This window comes from Saimiri boliviensis, chromosome 2 (genome assembly GCF_048565385.1).
Source record: "Saimiri boliviensis isolate mSaiBol1 chromosome 2, mSaiBol1.pri, whole genome shotgun sequence".
Taxonomy (NCBI): domain Eukaryota; kingdom Metazoa; phylum Chordata; class Mammalia; order Primates; family Cebidae; genus Saimiri; species Saimiri boliviensis.
The window spans coordinates 182,979,360-182,999,805 of NC_133450.1; the positions used below are offsets into that span (position 1 = coordinate 182,979,360).

At 34.5% G+C, this 20,446-nt stretch overlaps 1 non-coding gene across 1 annotated transcript; it reads right to left on the minus strand.

Moving 5' to 3' along the window:
- Nucleotides 1-4,849: 4,849 nt before the first annotated feature.
- On the minus strand, nucleotides 4,850-4,952 carry LOC120366504 (small nucleolar RNA U13). Its single transcript, XR_005581155.1, has one exon. It is a non-coding gene; the product is annotated as a small nucleolar RNA U13 (small nucleolar RNA).
- Between the last annotated feature and the right edge of the window lie 15,494 nt (nucleotides 4,953-20,446).

The following is a 20,446-nucleotide window of genomic DNA, read 5'->3' on the forward strand; positions in this document are numbered from 1 at the left end:
ATAATTAAGTAGTTAAGTAATTTAAATTATTAATAGAGGTTGTACAGCAAGTTTCCAAGGCTAAAATTATGTCTTGCCAACTCACAACCTGTAAAATATTGGGCAAATCACTTATCCACTTTAAGCATGTGTCTGTGGCTATAAATTCAAAGCAATCATGGAACAATATATGTGCTATTTTTATAATTATCACTTGTTTCTTGCCACAATTTTAAACTAAAACGTGGCAGCACAACTTCATATACATTCAGTAAGTTCTTTAGTAAGTGTTCAATAAATGTCAGCAACAATTATTATTACTGCATTTCTTGACTTTTTTTTTCAAGTTGCAATCCTATAATTTGGTTTTCACATTACATTCTCCCTCTGGACTAGAAACCCCACAATAGATAACAAATATTTCTTTAAATTGACAACATAATAATCTAACAGTTTCCGGAATTTAGTAGGTATTGTATAAATATTTGCTGAATGGTATTTGATATCAAAGAGATAACTTTGTGCATTATTAAACTACTGCATTTGTAATATCCTGAGCTTTCCTTCATTAAAATTGAAAGAAAAAGGAAACATTGTTTTGGAGAATGACTTTTATAATTGTATGAAAGAAATAACACAAATTTGAATTCCTTATCTGTTCTTGAATTAATAATATGTGAAAGATTTTCATAGTATAAAAATGACATAACTAAAAGACTTTCCAATAGAAGGTTAGTGTTATCTAGAGTATGATGAAATTGGATGTCTCTGTTCTTTCTGAATTAGGATAAATTTTGATTTTTTAAAATCCCAATGATACAATGAGACAGCAAGAGGATAATATTATCTTTATTATATTTAATCTTTGGTCTTTCACCTGAGGTGGGAAACTTAGATTTCCAAACAGATCAAGACTACAGATTTGATCATTTACTCAGTGATGGGGATGAAGAAGAGAAGATCTTGTCTGTTATCTGATATAAGATGACACTAGACATTGTTTTTTGGGATTGGTAGTTGGAAGCTAGTTTAAAGGCTGATTTGCCAAACATTTTATTTTATTTTATTTTATTCATTTTGGGTGGAAATTAAAGAAACATGGTGACTTGCACTTACCCCACCACACACATATGTTCTTATTTACATTTAGAGATGCTAAATATATAGATTTTTGTTAACTTAATGTGAAAAAAACTAAGTAAAATTTTCAAAGAGAAATTTGGAATAAACAGCTTTTTTGTTGTGATATAATATTTATATGAAAATTAACTCTTGAGGCCAGGCATGGTGGCTCACACCTTTAATCCCAGCACTTTGGGAAGCTGATGTGGTTGGATCACCTGAGCTCAGGCCAGGCTAGCCTAGGCAACAAGGTGAACCACCTGTCTTCAAAATCAGAAAAAATTAGCTGAGCATGGTGACATGTGTCTGTGGTTCCAGCTACTCAGGAGGTGGAGGTAGGATTACTTGTGCCTGGGAGTCAAGGTTGCAGTGAGCTGAGATTTACAGTACTGCATTCCATCCCAGCTGACAGAATGAGACCCTGTCTAAAAAAAAAAAAAATTAACTCTTAACATATGACCTTCAGATACTGACCATTCATACTATATATGAGAGAGAGGCACATCCCTTTTATTAGCTTGGATACAGAGATCTCAGCAGAGTATGGATTAAAAATATTAGGAACAATCAGGTCTACCTCCCACGAGAAGGATAATAATACATGGTAGTACTGAGACTATCAGCTACCATATAGATTCATTTCCTAAGGATATTTCATAACACATTTGACAAACTAAAATAGAAAAAGAAATATAGATTTGAATTACCTGACTGCTGCTGTAAAGATCAAATAGTTTCTTATGCTACCAATGATTACTTAGCTGTTAGGATTGTGAGGAACTATGCTAGTTTCGGGGTAAGTAACGAAAAACAAGAAAAGAATGGTCCTGACATCATGGAGCTAACGATATGTTTTGGATTTGACAGACAAGTCATTAATTATACTCTGTTACACTACTAGCTAAAAATGAGGGACTACAGTGTGCAAGAGTAATACATAGGGGCTATAGGCTATGAAAGATAGGAGCACAGTGTATTCCAATGAGAAGATTTGAGAGCAAGTTTGAAGCATTTAGAGATTTATAAAATAATTCTATTTTGTAGTAGGAGGTAGCAATTAGAGGTAAACTGGAAAGGTAAGTGTCAAAAAAACCTGACAAACTATCACTATGATCTACGGCTTTTACCTTAAACACAGTGGGGAGTCATGGAAAGATTTTATGGAGCAGAACTACACGATTACATTTGCATTTTAAAAGATCATCCTGATCTCCCTGTGAAATGTGGATTAGTTGGAAGTAAGACTAGAGACAGTGGAATTATTTAGAAGTTTGTTGAGTTAATCTAGGGAATTAAATGAGTATCCTATGTTTTTAGAAAATATTTATGGGAGCTGATAAAACGAGGCTCTGTAATTGATTAATATGAATTGGGATGGAAAGGGCTGGTGTGAATGATGAGGATAGAAAGATAGCATTCAATAATAGGAGCATTTTGTAAAAGGGGAAATTGTATTCATTTTTAGAATCATAGTTCATATAGTTTATAAAATAAACAGCTGAACATGGAAAACAATTCCTAGATGCATGGGTCTGAATATCAGCACTAATATTATAGCTGTTTTATTTGAAGTCATCAGATGATTATTGAAGTCACTATGGTAATGAATAACTGCATGTGGGAAATGTAAAATGAAAATAGTCCTTGGAAAGAACTGTGAACAATATTTAACACACATGTTGACGAAGTGGAACCCTCCAAAAAAGACATTAAAAAAGAAGAAACAAAAACAGTGGATTGTCAACCAGAATTACAGAATGAGTTATGCCAGTGAAGAAGAAAGTTTGAAGAAGAAATGACAAAAATTATTAGATGCTAACATAATCAAGAAAGGGTATCACTGAGAACGGTTTATTTATTGTAATAATCAAGAAGCCACTGATGCTTTCTGAGCAATTTGAGTTTAGTGCAGTCACATTCTAATAGTTTAAGAGTGAATGAATGGTGAAGATGTAGACAGCAAATATATGCTATTCTTTCATAATGACTGTGAAGAAGGGGAGCTAGATAGTTAATGGAATGGTTTAGAACAGTAGGGTGTTCAAAGACTTCCTTTATGGTGAGAGAGGTTCAAATGTATACAAAGAACCATAACAGTGATTTTCTAGAGAGGGAAAGATGAATAGTGTACAGAAAAGACAGTGAGAGTCCAGAGAAAACTCTTCTCTAGTGGATGAGACACAGAGCACAGTGGAAGCTATTGCTTTCAACAGATCTAAGAAACTATTCTGTTGCAACCAAAAGAAACAAGAAAATAATAAATGGTAGTGTAGATATGTTTGAAGATTGAAAATAAAGTTGATGAAGTTCACATTCAGTGATGTTGTTATTGTGTAAAGTTAAAGAAAAGATAGCTTCATGAAATTGTTTGCATCTACATTTTAACTTATCTCTTCTTTCTGAAATATAAATGTAATTTATGAGACACTGTAGGTTATATTCCTTTTTGCTTCTCTATTTATCTTTGATTTCTGTATACTTAAGAGAGCATGGAAAATAAAAAACCACTAGGCAAACATCCAGGTGAATGAAGTCTAACCTAGAGCTCTCTGAGGCACTAACTTTCTTACTATAAACAAAACCTTAAAATTTCTGAATCTCTGTTTTATTATTTGTAAAACGAAGGACTGGAGATAATGTTCTATATATGGTGCTATTTTGCATAATATATTTTTGACCTCAGTTCATTTTTAGTCTTAGAATTCAGTAAGTCAAAATTGTCAGCTAGAATATATACAGTTTCTCTAGTTATGGATGCAATGCATATAGACTGTTGTTCTGATTAGCCACTTATTACCACGTAAGGAATTCCTATGGATAGAAGTTAATATCTTTCATCATTCTGGGTTTTCATAGCATATTGAAAGTTAAATAAAATGTAGACAAATACAAAATCTTTCCTCAAGTTTTATGATGTTATTGAAAAACACTACAATAACAATGACCACATCAAGAATCATGTTATTTCTCCTGTTATTGTAACTGTGAACTACAATTGTGTGTTGTATAAATGGCAAAGTCAAAATACGGAAAAGAGCACAAGAATTTTCACTGACATCAAAGTATATGAGACACAATTCAAAGAAAATGATTTATTTCATTGCATCTCATGAAATGCATGCAGATACCTTGATCTATATTCCCATAATTGAGAGAATAAATTTTAAAAGTAAAAGATAAAGATTTACATGTTAGAGTGAAAAATTAATTTCTTGTTTCAACTCATTGTTAAGAAAAGACATTTTTTTCAATTTACTTAATCTTAAAAGGTGAAAAAGGAAACATGTCCAGAGTGCACTCAGGAAAAAATGAAACAAAATAAGACTAGAAAATAGGATGTAAGAAGATACATTCTTTCTTTTGATTCCTTTCATGTCAAAGGGTTGAAAGCTAGGAAGTTGTTGTTTGAAAATATATTTTGTAATAGGAAATATCTTAGCTTGCTATAATGTGTAAGTCTTAGATTAGTAAGATTTTGGAACAAGTGGGTGACAAATCCTCTTGATAATGAGATCCTCACTTTGTTTCCATGCAAACAATAATGGAATCATCTCTAAATATACTTGTCTCTTAAAATGTTTTTGAAGACAAAAAGTATGAGACAAGTATATGAGCAGAGAATTAAAAACAATGTAAATTTTAGCTGATTTTTTAATCTCTATTTTTTTACATGATTTGAGATGGCAAGGTGTACTTCTGTATTACTAGACAACTGTATTTCCTCTAGTACCTTTTATCTTTTTTTTTACATCAGAAGGGTAACATGCGGATGTCATAAACTTTTTGAGGGAGGTACATCTCACACACGAATGTGAAAACCTAATCATCACACTTAGAAACTGCAAAAGGATCCTTTAATCATGGCTATTTATATATCTTTTTCATTAATTTAGAAGTGACCATCACATTGTAAATTTAAACTCAGTAGAGCAAGGAAAGAAAGAACAGGTTAACTTTAAATAAGACAGAGAAGAAATACCAAGAATCTAACCATGTCAGTCTTGGCTCCTGCCTGCTCACAGCTGCATAGGCAACTATCACAGGTTCACTGTCTGAGCACATGTTAGCCTCACCTAACATAAAGCAACATAACCCCATCTGTCCTAAGTAATTTTCTTGGAACTTCTCCATTTCTTTTGGGTTATGTTGATAACTTATGACCCTGAGGATTTTTTTTTTTTCACTCTTCTTTCATAGACTAATGGTCTGTGTTGGTCTGGGAGGGAAACAAACTGTTGGGGCAATGTTTTGAAGTGGCACAACTGTTTCAAATGCTTCTGTAACAATGTCCAAGAAAGCTGATTTTTTGTGATATCTCTCTTTTCCTTTAGTTCTAGAATCTAGACAGAAGTTTCTAGATAATAGGAAGAGTCCTCAATATTATGTTTTATACAAAAAGCACATATTCACAAAAATCAAATGGTACTAATTCCATACTAAAGATGAGAAACAAAAATATTCAAACTCCTATTGTATGCAATTATAGATTCTTCAAAGAACACTCAATGTGTCATAAATAGTCTAGAAAATATCTCATTTATAAATGAGAGAATGTAGAAAGCATTTTATTTTTTAGATTATTTACAATTTTATTCCCAAAAAATAGTCAGATAACACTCACCACATTTTTGGTAAGCTCCGTGTTATTGATTGAATGTTTCTCTCCAAAATTCATATGTTGAAATCCTTACCCCAAGTTTTATTATATTGAGAGATAGAAGTAAATTTAGGTCATGAGGGTGGGGTCCTTATGAATGGGATTAGTGCCTTCATATAAGAGACTCCAGAAAACTTTCTCATTCTCTTTCTACCCTGTTAGAATACAATGAAAGGACAGCAGTCTGTAACCTGAAAGAGGGTTCTCAACAGAATCTCACTATGTTAGCACTGTGATAATTGGCTTCCAGCCTCCAGCACTATGAGAAATCAATTTATATTGTTTATAAGCTACTCACTCTATGGTAATTTGTTATAGCAGCCCAAACTAAGACACTTTACGAAAAATTTTCGCACTTTCTATTTGTTTTCATCTTCTACCTATCTTACACATGTGCATACTTTTGTTCCCAATTGAATTTAAAACATTGTTTTGTAATTATTATTGCAGTTTCTTCTCAGTTAATACAGTTCACTACACTTGATATTTTATGGTATAAATAAAAAGCAGCTTCTGTATTCTAATAAATAATATTTTAAAATATTCAAAATATTTACCTATTTAAAATTAGATTCTTAATATTTGACACTAAAACATATAATCATGCTAAACAAATATATTTTCAATAGAAAAATGTTGAAAAATAAATATAAGAACTATAATCCTTATATTTTGACAAATTTGGAACTAAGGAGCAATATAATATGCAACTGAATACATAAAGACATGCTTGAAATACTTTAAGATTTTGTATTTAATCCTGACTTTAAAACAAAGCACCCATAGATATGTTTCCATTGCTATTCTTGATTTTGTGAACTTGTTTACTTTGGAGAGGATTCTTTCAGCAGTTGGTAATGTACTCCTCTTGAGAAATGCTCTAGATAGGTTGCCTTAGGAAATTCTTAGTTTTATTGAATAATATGTCAGTGCCAGATATCTCTTACAGGAAACTTGACTTCTCTGGGTTATGTGTTCATTTGTGTGGCTTTTAGATAAATCAGTTTAGAAAATGGTGAGGACGCATTTCAGTTCTTTTTCATTGCTTTTGTAAAAACTAATATGGGCACTGTCACAATTTTACTGGGAACTCTAGATGAATCAGAGTTGTGAAGGTTACTGAAAACACACTCTAAATTCCTTATAAACTATAGGAAGAAACACTGAAAACCAATAAAATGTTCAGCAAAATATAATATAATAAGATAATTTCTAAAATAAGCTAATATTAATGGGAGAGTGACTACAATGAAAATGCAGGTTTTGAGTACCAATTAAGTGTTTCAGTAATCTAGAAACATACTTATCTAACATCCATTCTCTGCTAAATCCTCCCCAACAAGGTCAGAAACAAATACCCCAGCCCATCTCTCTGGGAGTAAAATGAGGGACATGTGATTTTATAAAAACTTAATAGAACACTTGAAATCTACCTCAAATAAACTATAAACAACATATAGTCAATGAAACAGGATTAGTACCGATGAAAAAGAATCATATAATTAATCATAAAATTAAAAATAAATAATTATGAATAGAATATTGAGAATAATAGTGATATATAAATTCCAACTTTACCAAAGTTGTTAGAAGACAGAAAGGAGCAAATTGTAACAATATAAAAAATCAACTAGAAACATTTATCTATAATTTTTCCTAATAAGTATTCCTAAGTAGAGAATAGAAATAAACTTCACAGTAGCTAAAAGCAGTAGTACAGACACTGGAAAAAAAAATGTAGTAAAACAGAATCAAACTTCACTGAATGAAGTTTATAATTCAGATTTAGAATATTACATAATCTCCTTAATTCTAGGTTACCAGTGTTTCTTCCAACACAACATTTTCAAAAACCTTATTGGTCTCCTGTGTAATTCATGGGGTCCAAACTATCAGACAAGAGAATCTTCCAAAGATCTTTTTTGGATAACTCATCTTTATTCCTGGCTTCTGCTCAGATGGTTGATTGAATCTGTGAGTCACACACATATTCTTTTTAGTAAAAGTTTTCTAGCTAAACCCTTGCCATTCTCCTAAGTGCATGCTTGCTCATCTTGGCTATCTGGAGAGGTTAAGAATTTTCCAAATTATCAAGTTTTAGTTCTTTTTGTTTAAAATTCCCTTCCTTAGTTTCCCTCCCTCACTCCCTTTCTTTCTCTCTCGGTCTCTTTCTCTCTCCTTCCTTTTCTTTCCCTTTCTTTGTATCTTTGCATCTTTGTATCTTTCTTTCTCTGTTTCTTTCTTTCCTTTTTTTCTTTCATCTCCCCCCTCTCTCTTTCTTTCTGTCATCTTTTCTCTCTCTCTCTCTCTCTGTCTCTGCAGTTTATTATAAGCTGAAAAGAAGAAATAAGGTCATACCTTCCAAAATTTGCTGGAAAATCTCCTCAGTTCAATATTCATGTTTTTGTTTACAGAATCTACTTTCCATCCAATGTTAGAACACAGTTGAGGCAAGTTTCCTGCCACTTCATGATAAGAATCCCTTCCTTCCATCCTCCAATTCTATGTTCTGCATTTCCATGTTAACTTTCTCCAGAAGCACATATATCATTCATTTTTTTGTAATTTCTTATTCATGATACATGTATTTTATAATAATAAAATAATAATAAAAGCATTCTGTATCATTACTTATTTGAGCTATCATCACAATTGCCTTTTACAACCTATATTCATACCAACAATTTCAGCCATCTAGCTGTTTTCTATTTAGTGTCTCAGAAATACTTAGCTTTTGTTTATTACATGATTCCAAAGCATTTTTAATATTCGTTAAAGCATCTCTGTACTTCCTGGTACCAAAATGGGTATCAGTTAGGTTTTCTAAGGAAATAGACTATACATAAATATGTATGATTTATTTCAAAGAATTTATCTATGTCATTTTGGGAGTCAACAGGTCTAGAATCTAAAAGGCATGATGGTAGACAGGTGATTTGACACAGCAAACCTGTCTCAAAGAAAAAAAAATCATGGACATAATAAAGCTAAAATAAAACATGGAAATTTATTTTAGTAAAACACAAACTGCTATCTAGGCAGATTGTACAGAGTTTAAATTTTCTTTCTTTTTTTTTTTTTTGAGATGAAGTCTTGCTCTGCAACCCAGGCTGGAGTGCAGTGGCACAATCTTGGCTCATTGCAACCTCTACCTCCCAGGTTAAAGCCATTTTTCCACCTCAGCATCCCAAGTATCTGGGATTATAGGCACCCACCATCATGCCTGGCTATTTTTTTTTTTTAATATTATTGTAGAGACAGGGTTTTACCGTGTTGGCCAGACTGCTCTCAAACTTCTGGCCTTAGGTGATCTGCCCATCTCAGCCTCCCAAAGTGCTGAGATTATAGGCACAAGCCACTGTGCCTGGCCAAAAATAAATAAATAAATAACATAACTTTTTCCAATCACTTATTGACAGCACAACAACTATACAAAAATATTTGCCACTTTAATAGACAGAAAACCAAATTCTACCTTTTTGTCCATTCAGTATCTCATACTGAAGCTCTTTTTGAAATCTTATGAAGAAGCCCATCACACCCTAGTCTTCATGAAGGCAAATTCACTTTCTCTGAAACGTTTACAGCTTTTTATGTATCTATACATATCACTTACAGTGGAACTTCTCAAAGTGGACCAAATTAAAATGTTTGTTATGAAATTCAAATATATAAAGCTTCTAATTTGCATATGAAAAAAAGAAAAAAGTACCCCTTAATGTTTCAGCAGTCTTTTACTTAGAAACAACACAGGTATCTAATTAAGATCCATACATTAACTTAATATAGTGGCAGTCCAAGATTTTAAGAACATAAAAGTCTTAGAAGTTGCTAACAATGAAAATGATAATTATTGTTGAAGCAACCCAAGTGTTCATGGACAGACAAATGGATAAACAAAATGTAGTACATACATACAATGGAATATTATTAATATTATTTAGCTTTTAAAAGAAAGAAAATTCTTATGCCTGCTATACAACATGAATGAATCTTGAGGACACTGTGTTAAGATAGAGAAGCCAGTCATATAAGGACAAAAACTGAATGATTACATCAGTATGAGGACCTTAGAGTAGTCAAATTCATAGAGGTAAAAAGTAGAATGGTATTTACAATAGGCTGGGAAGAAAAGTGAATTAAGAGTTACTGTTTAAGAGAGATACAGTTTCTCAAGATGAAAAGAGTTCTGGAGATGGATGGTAGGGATGGTTGCCTAACAATGTGAATGTATTTAATGCCACTGAACTGTAAAAATGATTAAGATGCTAAATTTTATGTTATATGTATTTACCACTATTAAAAATGATTATAGATATAATAAAAACTATAAATATTGTTTAAATAAAATATTTTAAAATAATGATTCAATTTGGTTAAATAGAAATTTACATTTCTCATACTGTAGGAGTCTCATTGTCTGAGGTGATACCTGGAGGTTTTTTTGCCTCACAATCAAGAAAATTAATGAGTATGGACACCAAGGATGAGATTACAGCAAAATTTTAACAAGCAAAAGAGAAAAGATCTTCACAGTGGAGAGGGGGCCTGAAAGAAGGTTACCAGCTATAAACCTGAGTCTGGGGGTTTTTATGAACTAGAAGGAGAGGAGTATGCTTACTGGTCTATAGGTCATCTTGGTGAAAGCACCACTTAGAAAGAGGTATGATAGTGTAAAGAACTAACTGGGGGCAGAAGTGAAGGGTTGGCCCAAGACCTTGGCCTGGGACAAATAAGGAGCTGAAGTGATGATTTATCCTAAGTAAATGAAGACTCAGCCTGCAGCCCATCACAGAAATGTTGGCATATATAATGTAGGTGAAAAGTAAGAGACTAATGCATGTCCAAAAAAAGAGTGGAATTTGTTCATCTGGGTTTACAATGTAGGTGTTTCCATTCAAGGACACAGAATATTTGTTATCTAGGGCCTGCAGTTTAATTTTCAGGCTGCTCTTTGTGTGAAGGAGTTTTATCAAGGACCCACCTTAACTGCCTGCCTGACCAGTTTCTTACTTTCTCCTCTCTTAATACTCTTAAACAGTTTGTAGTAATAATGATAATTTATTCAATTAGAAACCAGGCTGAATTTAGGGAGACCATACACGAGCAGGAAAAAAGACCTATATGGACATCATGCTTGACACTGATAAATCAAAGACATAACTCTTCTTATGAAAACAAAATTATTCTGTAGTCCTGTTTGCCAAAAATTTTCTAAATTATGCTGACTTAACTTTTTAAAATGTTTCTGAGTTAGTTTCTAGTCTAACACATTGTAGTTTTAGTTTGTTTGTTTTCCACATTGAAAGTATTTACTTTCTTAGTTTGCAAATTTTCTTGAAATTTCAGGAATATTTGATATGCTTATTAGCTCTAAGCCAATTACAATAGGCCTCCTTTAAGAGATTGTATTATCTAATTTGGTAATAACATCCAGAGCTAGCAAAATATAACATTCATAAAATGAAAGATAAAGACCCTTTTGATTTACAAACATTTAAACAGATAAATCACAAAAAAGAAAGCTTCTAGTTTCAGTTTTAAAATTATAGTTATGATTCAAGTATAAACACAGAAATACAGAACTGCCCAATCTAGATATTCTCTCACCAGAGGGTATAACATTCCTCATTGATTTCAGATAAAAATAGACAAACATAAAAGCTAACAAATCAGGTACTCTTTCCTCTTTTACTCAAAAGACAGGTCACCATTATTCATTAATCCGTTAACAGAGATTGCCAAATGTTCAACCCATATAACAAAAAAAGCTCACCCCAGAAGTTATGTTACTACTCATAAAGAATCAAAATTAATTCCTTACTGTGGTATTGATAAATATGAGTATTATTCTGCGATGAGAAGGAATAAAGAGCTGATACATGGTATAAGACTGATGTACCCTGAAAACAATACATTAGCCAGTCACTAAAGACTACATATTGGTTGATTACATTTATGTGAAATGTCCAGAATGCAGATATCTATAGACACAGAAAGTAGATTAGTGCTTGTCTAGGCCTGGGGGTGGGGTGGAGGAATAAGGAGTGACTGCTAAAGCATACAATATTGCTTTTAAGGGTGACATAAAAGTTTAAATTATATTACGATTTGTCTATAATTTATAACTAAATTACATAATTAGGTGTTTGCATAACACTATATATTACATAATTTTGAGATGTATACTTTAAATATGTGAATTTCATATACTGCAATTATATACCAATAAAACCAAAAAAAAAAATTGCACACAAACTACACTACCCAGTATCTGTCCTGTTACTTTTAAAATACTCAATACATTTTATATATTTTGTTTGATAGATGTCTCCTACTGCTAGAATAAACTCAGCAGAAATTTTTATGTGTTTATTATTTACTGCTTTATCCTCATTGCCTAGAAGACTGTATGGCATATTGAAGGGTATAATAAATGTGTTAAATGAGTGAACTAGTTTTAAAATTAAAATAATGTATAAAAACACCAAAAACCACCACAAAAAAACAAACATCTAAGAATGAAAAGCCGGATTAAAATATACCGATCAAATCCAAGCGTAGAAAAAAAGCCCAAATTTTATTGTAGAATAAAGTAGTAACTATAGATAAAAGTATCTAAATGGAAAGGATTCATATATATGTATAAGGTCACATAGTAATATTTACTACAAACACTTTAAATAGAATCGTCTCAAAATTAAATGAAAAAAATCAATAAAAAATAAAATTGGCTGAACAGATTCATTGATAACTGATTTCCAGCAGTTTGGAGGCCAATGCAGGAGGATTGCTGGATCCCGGGAGGTCAAGACCAACCTGGGCAAGAGGGTGAGATCCTGTCTCTACAAAAAGTAAAAAGATCCAGTCGTGGTAGCATGTGTCTCTAGTAAGTCACAGCTACTGGGGAGGCTGGTTTTCTCAAAGTATGTAATCTATTTAGCTTTAGAAACTTCAAAAATAGTAATAAAATATTCCCTCCTATTGATTTCATATGAAGCATTTGCCAGACACAGAGGTAAATTTCACACAATGTCTTAATAATTATAGCAAGAATGAGAATAACATCTTCACTATTTTATGGAAACTTTGACAAAGCTCTGAGATAGTCAGAGGCAGAAAGAAAAGAGCACCTAGTCTATTCAACTCCAGTGTCTGTTTTTTTTTTTTTTTTTTTTTTTTTTTTTTTTTGAGACGGAGTTTCCCTCGTTACCCAGGCTGGAGTGCAATGGCGCGATCTCGGCTCACCGCAACCTCCGCCTCCTGGGTTCAGGCAATTCTCCTGCCTCCGCCTCCAGAGAAGCTGGGACTACAGGCGTGCGCCACCATGCCCAGCTAATTTTTGTATTTTTAGTAGAGACGGAGTTTCACCATGTTGACCAGGATGGTCTCCATCTCTCGACCTCGTGATCCACCCGTATCGGCCTCCCAAAGTGCTGATATTACAGGCTTGAGCCACCGCGCCCGGCCAAGAAGGTGAGGGGAAGCAGTGTCTGTTCTATCTGCCAGTATTGTTTGGTCTGTAGGATCAAAAGAGCAAAGTTGTCTGCAATAAAATAATTAGCAAATGCAGGAAAGTTGAAATGGTCTACTATAAGACAGTTATTTCACCTGAAATTAGAGAGTTCAATACAATCAAAAACCTTAAAAATTCAATGTCCAAAGTTTACTCAAAAGCGTATGTGGCAATGAATGTTCTCTTTAATAAGAAAAAAAATATTTTATTAAAAATGTATTTTAGCAACATAAAAAATAAGGGATGAAGAGTTTAAAAGAATATCCTACGTTATGAAAAACATCAGAAAAAGAAAAAATAGGTTGATTATTGTAAATAATTTTAAGTAAATCACTCCTCAGCAAATGGAAAAGAATGGAAATCATAACAACCAGTCTCTCAGACTACAGTCCAATCAAATTAGAACTCAGAATTAATAAACTCTCCCAAAAAACCACACAATTACATGTAAACACAACAGCCTGCTCCTGAATAACTACTAAATAAATAATGAAATGAAGGCAGAAATAAAGCTGTTCTTTGAAACCAATGAGAATGAAGACACACATACAAGAAACTCTGGGACAGAGTGTCTACAGGGAAATTTATAGCACTAAATGCCCACATGAGAAGTGAGGAAAGTTCTAAAATCGACACCCTATTGTCACAATTAAAAGAGCCAGAGGAGCAAGATCAAACAAATTCAAACACTATCAGAAGACAGGAATAACTAAGATTAGAGAAGAGCTGAAGGAGATAGAGACAGAAAAAAACCTTAAAAAAAATCAATAAATTAAGGAGTTCTGTAGATGTCTATTAGGTCCACTTCGTCCAGATCTAACTTCAGGCCCTGGATATCCTTGTTAACTTTCTGTCTTGTTGATCTGTCTAATACTGACAGTGGAGTGCTAAAGTCTCCCACTATTATTGTGTGGAAGTCTAAGTCTCTTTGCAGTTCATTAAGAACTTGCTTTATGTATCTGGGTGCTCCTGCATTGGGTGCATATATATTTAGTATAGTTATGCTTCTTGTTGCATTGATCCTTTTGCCATTATGTAATACCCTTCTTTGTCTCTTTTGACCTTTATTGGTTTAATGTTCCTTTAATCAAAAGGACTGAAACCCCTCCTTTTTTCTTGGTCTTCATTTGTTTGGCAAATCTTCCTCCATTCCTTTGAGCCTGGGTGTGTCTTTACACAAGAGATGGGCTTCCTGAATACAGCACAACAATGGGTCTTGACTTTTTATCCAATTTACCAGTCTGTATCTTTTGATTGGGGCATCTAGCCCATTTACATTTAAGGTTAAAATTGTCATGTGTAAATTTGATCCTGCCATTTTGATGCTAGCTGGATGTTTTGCCCGTTAGTTGACACAGTTTCTTCATTGTTGGCCTTTACTATTCTTTGTTGTTGGCCTTTACCATTTGGTACATTTTTGCAGTGGCTGGTTGTTACCTTCCATAGTTAGTGCTTCCTTCAGGAGCTCTTGTAAGGCTGGCCTGGTGGTGATGAAATCTCTGAGCAATTGCTTGTCTGTAAAGGGTTTTATTTCTCCTTCACTTATGAAGCTGAGTTTGGCTGGATATTGAACTATGGGTTGCAAGTCCTTTTATTTAAGGATGTTGAATACTGGCCCCTTCTTCCTTCTGGCTTTTAGGGTTTTTGCTGAGAGATTCACTGTGAGTGTGATGGGCTTCCCTTACTGGGTAACCTGACCTTTCTTTCTGGTTGCACTTTGTATTTTTTCCTTTATTTCAACCCTGGTGTATCTGACAATTATGTGCCTTGGGGTTGCTCTTCTTGAGGAGTATCTTTGTGGTTTTCTCTCTATTTCCTGGATTTGAATGTTGGCCTGCCTTGCTAGGTTGGGGAAGCTGTCCTGGATAATATCCTGAAGAGTATTTTCCAGCTTGAATTCATTCTCATCGTCACATTCAGGTACACCAATAGATTAGGTCTTTTCACATAATTGCATATTTCTTTGAGGCTTTGTTCATTTCTTTACACTATTTTCTCTCTCTCTCTCTCTCTCTCTTTTTTGAGACGGAGTTTCGCTCTTGTTACCCAGGCTGGAGTGCAATGGCGCGATCTCGGCTCACCGCAACCTCCGCCTCCTGGGTTCAAGCAATTCTCCTGCCTCAGCCTCCTGAGTAGCTGGGATTACAGGCACGTGCCACCATGCCCAACTAATTTTTAGTATTTTGAGTAGAGACGGGGTTTCACCATGTTGCCCAGGATGGTCTCGATCTCTCGACCTCGTGATCCACCCGCCTCCGCCTCCCAAAGTGCTGGGATTACAGGCTTGAGCCACCGCGCCCGGCCTCTCTCTCTTTTTTTTTTCCTTCTTGCTTTGTTTCCTTGAGTTGATCTTCAATCTCTGATATCCTTTCTTTTGCTTGATCTATTCGGCTATTGAAATTTTGTATGCTTCATTTAGTTCTCGTGCTGTGTGTTTCTAATAAGCTTTATTAGGTCGTTTATGTTCTTCTCTAAGATGGTTATTCTAGTTATCATTTCATCTAACTTTTTTTCAATGTTCTTAATTTCTTTGTATTGGGTTGGAACATATTCCTTTAGCTCAGAGAAGTTTGTTATTACTCACATCCTGTAGCCTGCTTTTGTCAGTTCATCAAACTCATTCTCCATCCAGTTCTGTTCTCTTGCTGGTGAGGAGTTGTGATCCTTTAGAGGAGGAGAGTTGTTCTGGTTTTCAGTGATTTCATCCTTTTTGCTATAGTTTCTTTCCATCTTTTTGGATTTATTTATCTTTAGTCCTTGAAGTTGGTGACTTTCGGATGGGATCTCTGAGTGGACATTCTTTCTGTTGATGTTGAAGCTATTTCTTTCTGTTTTTTAGTTTTCCTTCTAACAGGCCCCTCTGCTGCAAGACTGCTGGAGGTCAACTCCAGACCTTGTTTGCCTGGAAATTACCCATTGAGGCTCAGAATGGCAAGGATTGCTGCCTGTTCCTTCCTCTGGTAGATTCCTCCCTGAAGAGTACCCACCAGATGTCAGCCAGAGCTCTTGTGTAGAGGGTGTCTCTTTGGAGATAGGGAGGTCAGAGAGCCGATTGAGGAGGCAGTCTGTCCCTTATCAGAGCTCAAGTGCTGTGCTGGGTGCTCCATTGCTCTGTTCAGAACTGCTGCACAGTGACATTGAAGTCTGCTTCAGTGGAACTCACAATAGCCCCTTTTCCCAGGTACTCTGTCCTGTAAATGTGGGTTTTTATTAAGTCCCCGACATGCTGCTGCCCTTTTTCAGAGATGTCCTGCCCAGCAAGGAGTGAGTTTAGTCACAGTCTGCCTGCAGAGGCATTGCTGAGCTGCCCTGGCCTCCACCCAGCTGCTGTGTAAACTTCCTTGTGATTTTGTTTACACGGGTAACATTAATGGTGGACTATCTTGGTAATAACAGACTGCCTCAGTAATGGCAGACTACCTTGGTAATGGTGGACTGCTTTGGTAATGGTGGACACCCTTCCCCTCACTGTGCTCAATCATCCCAGGTGGAGCTCAAACTGCTGTGCTGGTTGGGAAACTCTCAAGCCAGTGGGTTTTGGTTTGCTGGCCTTTGTCAGGGTGGGACTCACCAAGCCAGATCACTTGGCTCCCTGCCTTGAGCCTCCTTTTTTTTTTTCAGGGGAATGAGTGGCTCTGTCTCACAGGCATTCTAGGAACCAGTTAAAATGGCCACCCAGATTTGTGCTGGAAACCCCCAACCAGCTGAAACAGCTGCCTAGATCTGTGCTGGAAACTGTGGTTCTTGTCAGCCCAGCAGGAATCTCCTGGTCTTTGGGCTGTAAAGATTGTGGGAAAAGCACAGTATCTGAATCAGAGTGCCAGAATGGCCGGAAAAGTCCCTGATGGCCTCTGTTGGGTAGGATGGGGGTCCTCCAGTCTGGTGCACTTTCTGGGTAAGGCAGCATCCCACCCTGCCTCAGTTTGCCCTCCTTGGGCTACAACAACTGTCCAACTAGTCCCATTGAGATGAACCTAGTACCTGGATTGGAAATGCAGAGATTACTCGCCTTCTCTGTCACTCTCTCTGGGAAGTGCACTCTGGCGCTGCTCCAATCTGGCCGTCTTGGTGGAAGAAACCTTATTATATGTTATTAATACTTTTACCTTCCTAACAATGCAGTTGTAAAATATAATGTTTAACAGTTTGTGTAAAGAAAGCATCCCCTGAAGACAAAATTTTCTAAAAGTTAATAAAAACTTAGTATTTACAAAAGTCACAAACAATAATATCACCTTGGTAGAAATAAAAGTGCAATACACATTTGGCAAACAAAAAAGAAAAACACAGTGGAACAGACAATGCTCTGTGTTCACTAAATTCTTATTTTATTTTTTTTCTTCAAGGACAAATAGCTAAACCATATTGGTCAGCTTTATTGCACTCTAGTGCTGCTATGTGATTACTGCTCCCAGTGGAAAGTGGGAGAAAGTGCATTGTCTTGTTCAGGTGAAGATAATGAAGAGTACATATGTATTCTCTACCCTCTCTCTCCTTCCCTGTTTACCAGCTCAGTGTTTCAGATGCCTGTGAAAGGAACATGGGTCTCCGAATGAATACAAACATCAAAGATCTCTGAGCCACACTGCATTTTGATGTGAGCAAAAACAATGTTTTATTTTGTTAAGCCACTAAGACTGTGGGCTATGTGTTACAGTAGCCAAGTTATGCACCTCCAATAATGTCAGGGTAATTTGAATACATCTGGATATTCTTTCAGCTAATCTTTTGAAATAATAAAAACTATCTCTATTCATGATACAATTTACGACAAATATACATTCATATTAGAGTCCTAAGTCCACTGCAAGTAAATATTTCTATATTTACAAAGGGAGAAAATCCATATTTTTTCTAAAGAGCACATGAATTAACTTTTTAGTCCAAACCCTAGATTAGATTATCACACACACACACAACCACCTAAATAATTCCCTCTATTGTATATATTTATGAAGAAAGAATTTTTTTTAATTTTATTTTAACTTTTCCAAAGACTCACACGTAGGTTCTCTCTCTCTCTCTCTCTCTCTCTCTCTCTCACACACACACACACACACACACACACCACCCTTAAACTTTGCTATGAGTTTAATTTACACGTGTTAATTCCCTATGCTGTGAGCTTTAGAGTCTTACTTTCCACTTTTTAAAGATAATATTATTTATAACGATTATCATAATTGTAATAGGTTTTTACTTAGATAACTAAAGGTAAATATATTTTATTAATTATACAACACTGAAATAATGTAATTGGTGACCATTACATTGAAGTATAAGAACAGGAAAATCTTTGTCCTATTAAAAAAGGAAGACAGAAGCTGGGTGTGGAGGCTCATGCCTGTAATCCCAGCACTTTGGGAGGCTGAGGCAGGCAGATCACAAGGTCGGGAAATGGAGATCATCCTAGCCAACATGGTGAAATGCCATCTCTACTAAAATACAAATATTAATTAGGTGGACGTGGTGGCATGCACCTGTAGTCCCAGCAACTAGGGAGGCTGAGGCATGTGAATCGCTTGAACCTGGGAGATGGAGGTTGCAGTGAGCCAAGACTGCAACACTGCACTCCATCCTGATGACAGAGAGACACTCCGTCTAAAACAAAACGAAGCAAAACAAAATATAACAAAAAAATATATAATATAACAAAAAAATATAACAAAAAAAATCACTAACAATGGTCAATTTAAAATATATTTTGAAGGTTTCTCAGGAATAAGAAAAACATGAAATGGAGAGAAGTCAAAGATAAATTTTTGTTAAAAGTTTTTGCTTGTTAGGAACCAAAACAAAACTCTTCATTTTACTGAAAAGCAAAGTCAATTATAGAAAACTGTATTGGAGCAAGGTGTACTATAAAAAACATAATGGCTGGAAAAGTCTGTGACACCTGATAGTCTAGAAAATAGTTGGGATGAGAAAATATGTTCTTTTTCTTTAAATCTGAGACAGTAGAGGCAATACAATGTCAAGAAGAAACAACTAAATTTAGTTTTATATTATTCTTTATTTATAGATATACTTATTCAGAGAATTTTGTTGCTTTTTTCTCCTCATATTTCCTTGGTAGTTTTAAGGATACTAATGATCTAGAGGGTCAGTATCAAGAAAAAATGTTCTTCAAAGTGACTATCTGTGCTGAGCTGTTAAACTAACTAGGCAGATTAAACAATAAACTTCACACAACAGTTTCATGTCCAGGGTGAGCCAATGAGAGTGTGTGGGAATACACTTTGTAGAAGCTGTTTTCTTAAAAGTGTCTCCCATCATATAATGTCATAAATTAAACATCATGGATGTATTTATTTAAACTTTTAAAACCTTTGTTTTCAATTGTATAGTTGCAGATTCCATATTGTTTATTTTGTGTTTCAATTTTTAACTAATGTAGAGAAAAATATATTTTCTCCAGTCTTGTTCAAATGTGCCTGGTCAAAAGAAAAGAACATTTCTTTTTCTTTAGTTCAATTTGTTTTTTCTGAATTAGCTGACCAAGGTAGCTGAGAATAAGTTATTTCTATTTACAATAAAAATAATATATATTCTAATTTTCACTGTCCATAACAGCAGTAAAGGTTTTCTCTGTAAATTTAAAATGTAGCAGGTAGTACCATACTTTTTAAATGTAAAAACTCCAGATAATTTCAACAGGAAACATCCAAAATCTACCTTTGAGTCATTTTAGATATTTTCCAGTACTATATGTGTATACATATACCACCATATTTAAAGCCCAAACCAAACAGAGCTTTTTGTTAAAGTTAGTGTATTGGCATGTAATTATTTTGCCATTTTCCTGGTGTATAAATGAATCATATCGATATAAAGACTCTACTCAAAGGAAACACAAAAGAAGTACAGAAAAAAATGTGTATAAGCAACAGCAAGTTAAAAGGCATAGTTATTTTAGATTACTAAGATATTTCATAAAACAAAGAATTGAACAGTCACATTTTAGAAATGGTTAGAACTGGTTTATTGGTAAAGGCTTCAGTAGCACATATTCCTGGATATTACAAATTGTCTTCTAGTCTAAATTTCCATATTCCTGAAGATATTACTGGCTCAGCATGGATCCATCTGTCTACTTCTAGAATGAATAATGAAACTATGAATGCTGGAAAATATTCTGAATGGCAGGAGAGAAAAATCCCAAAATAGCAAAA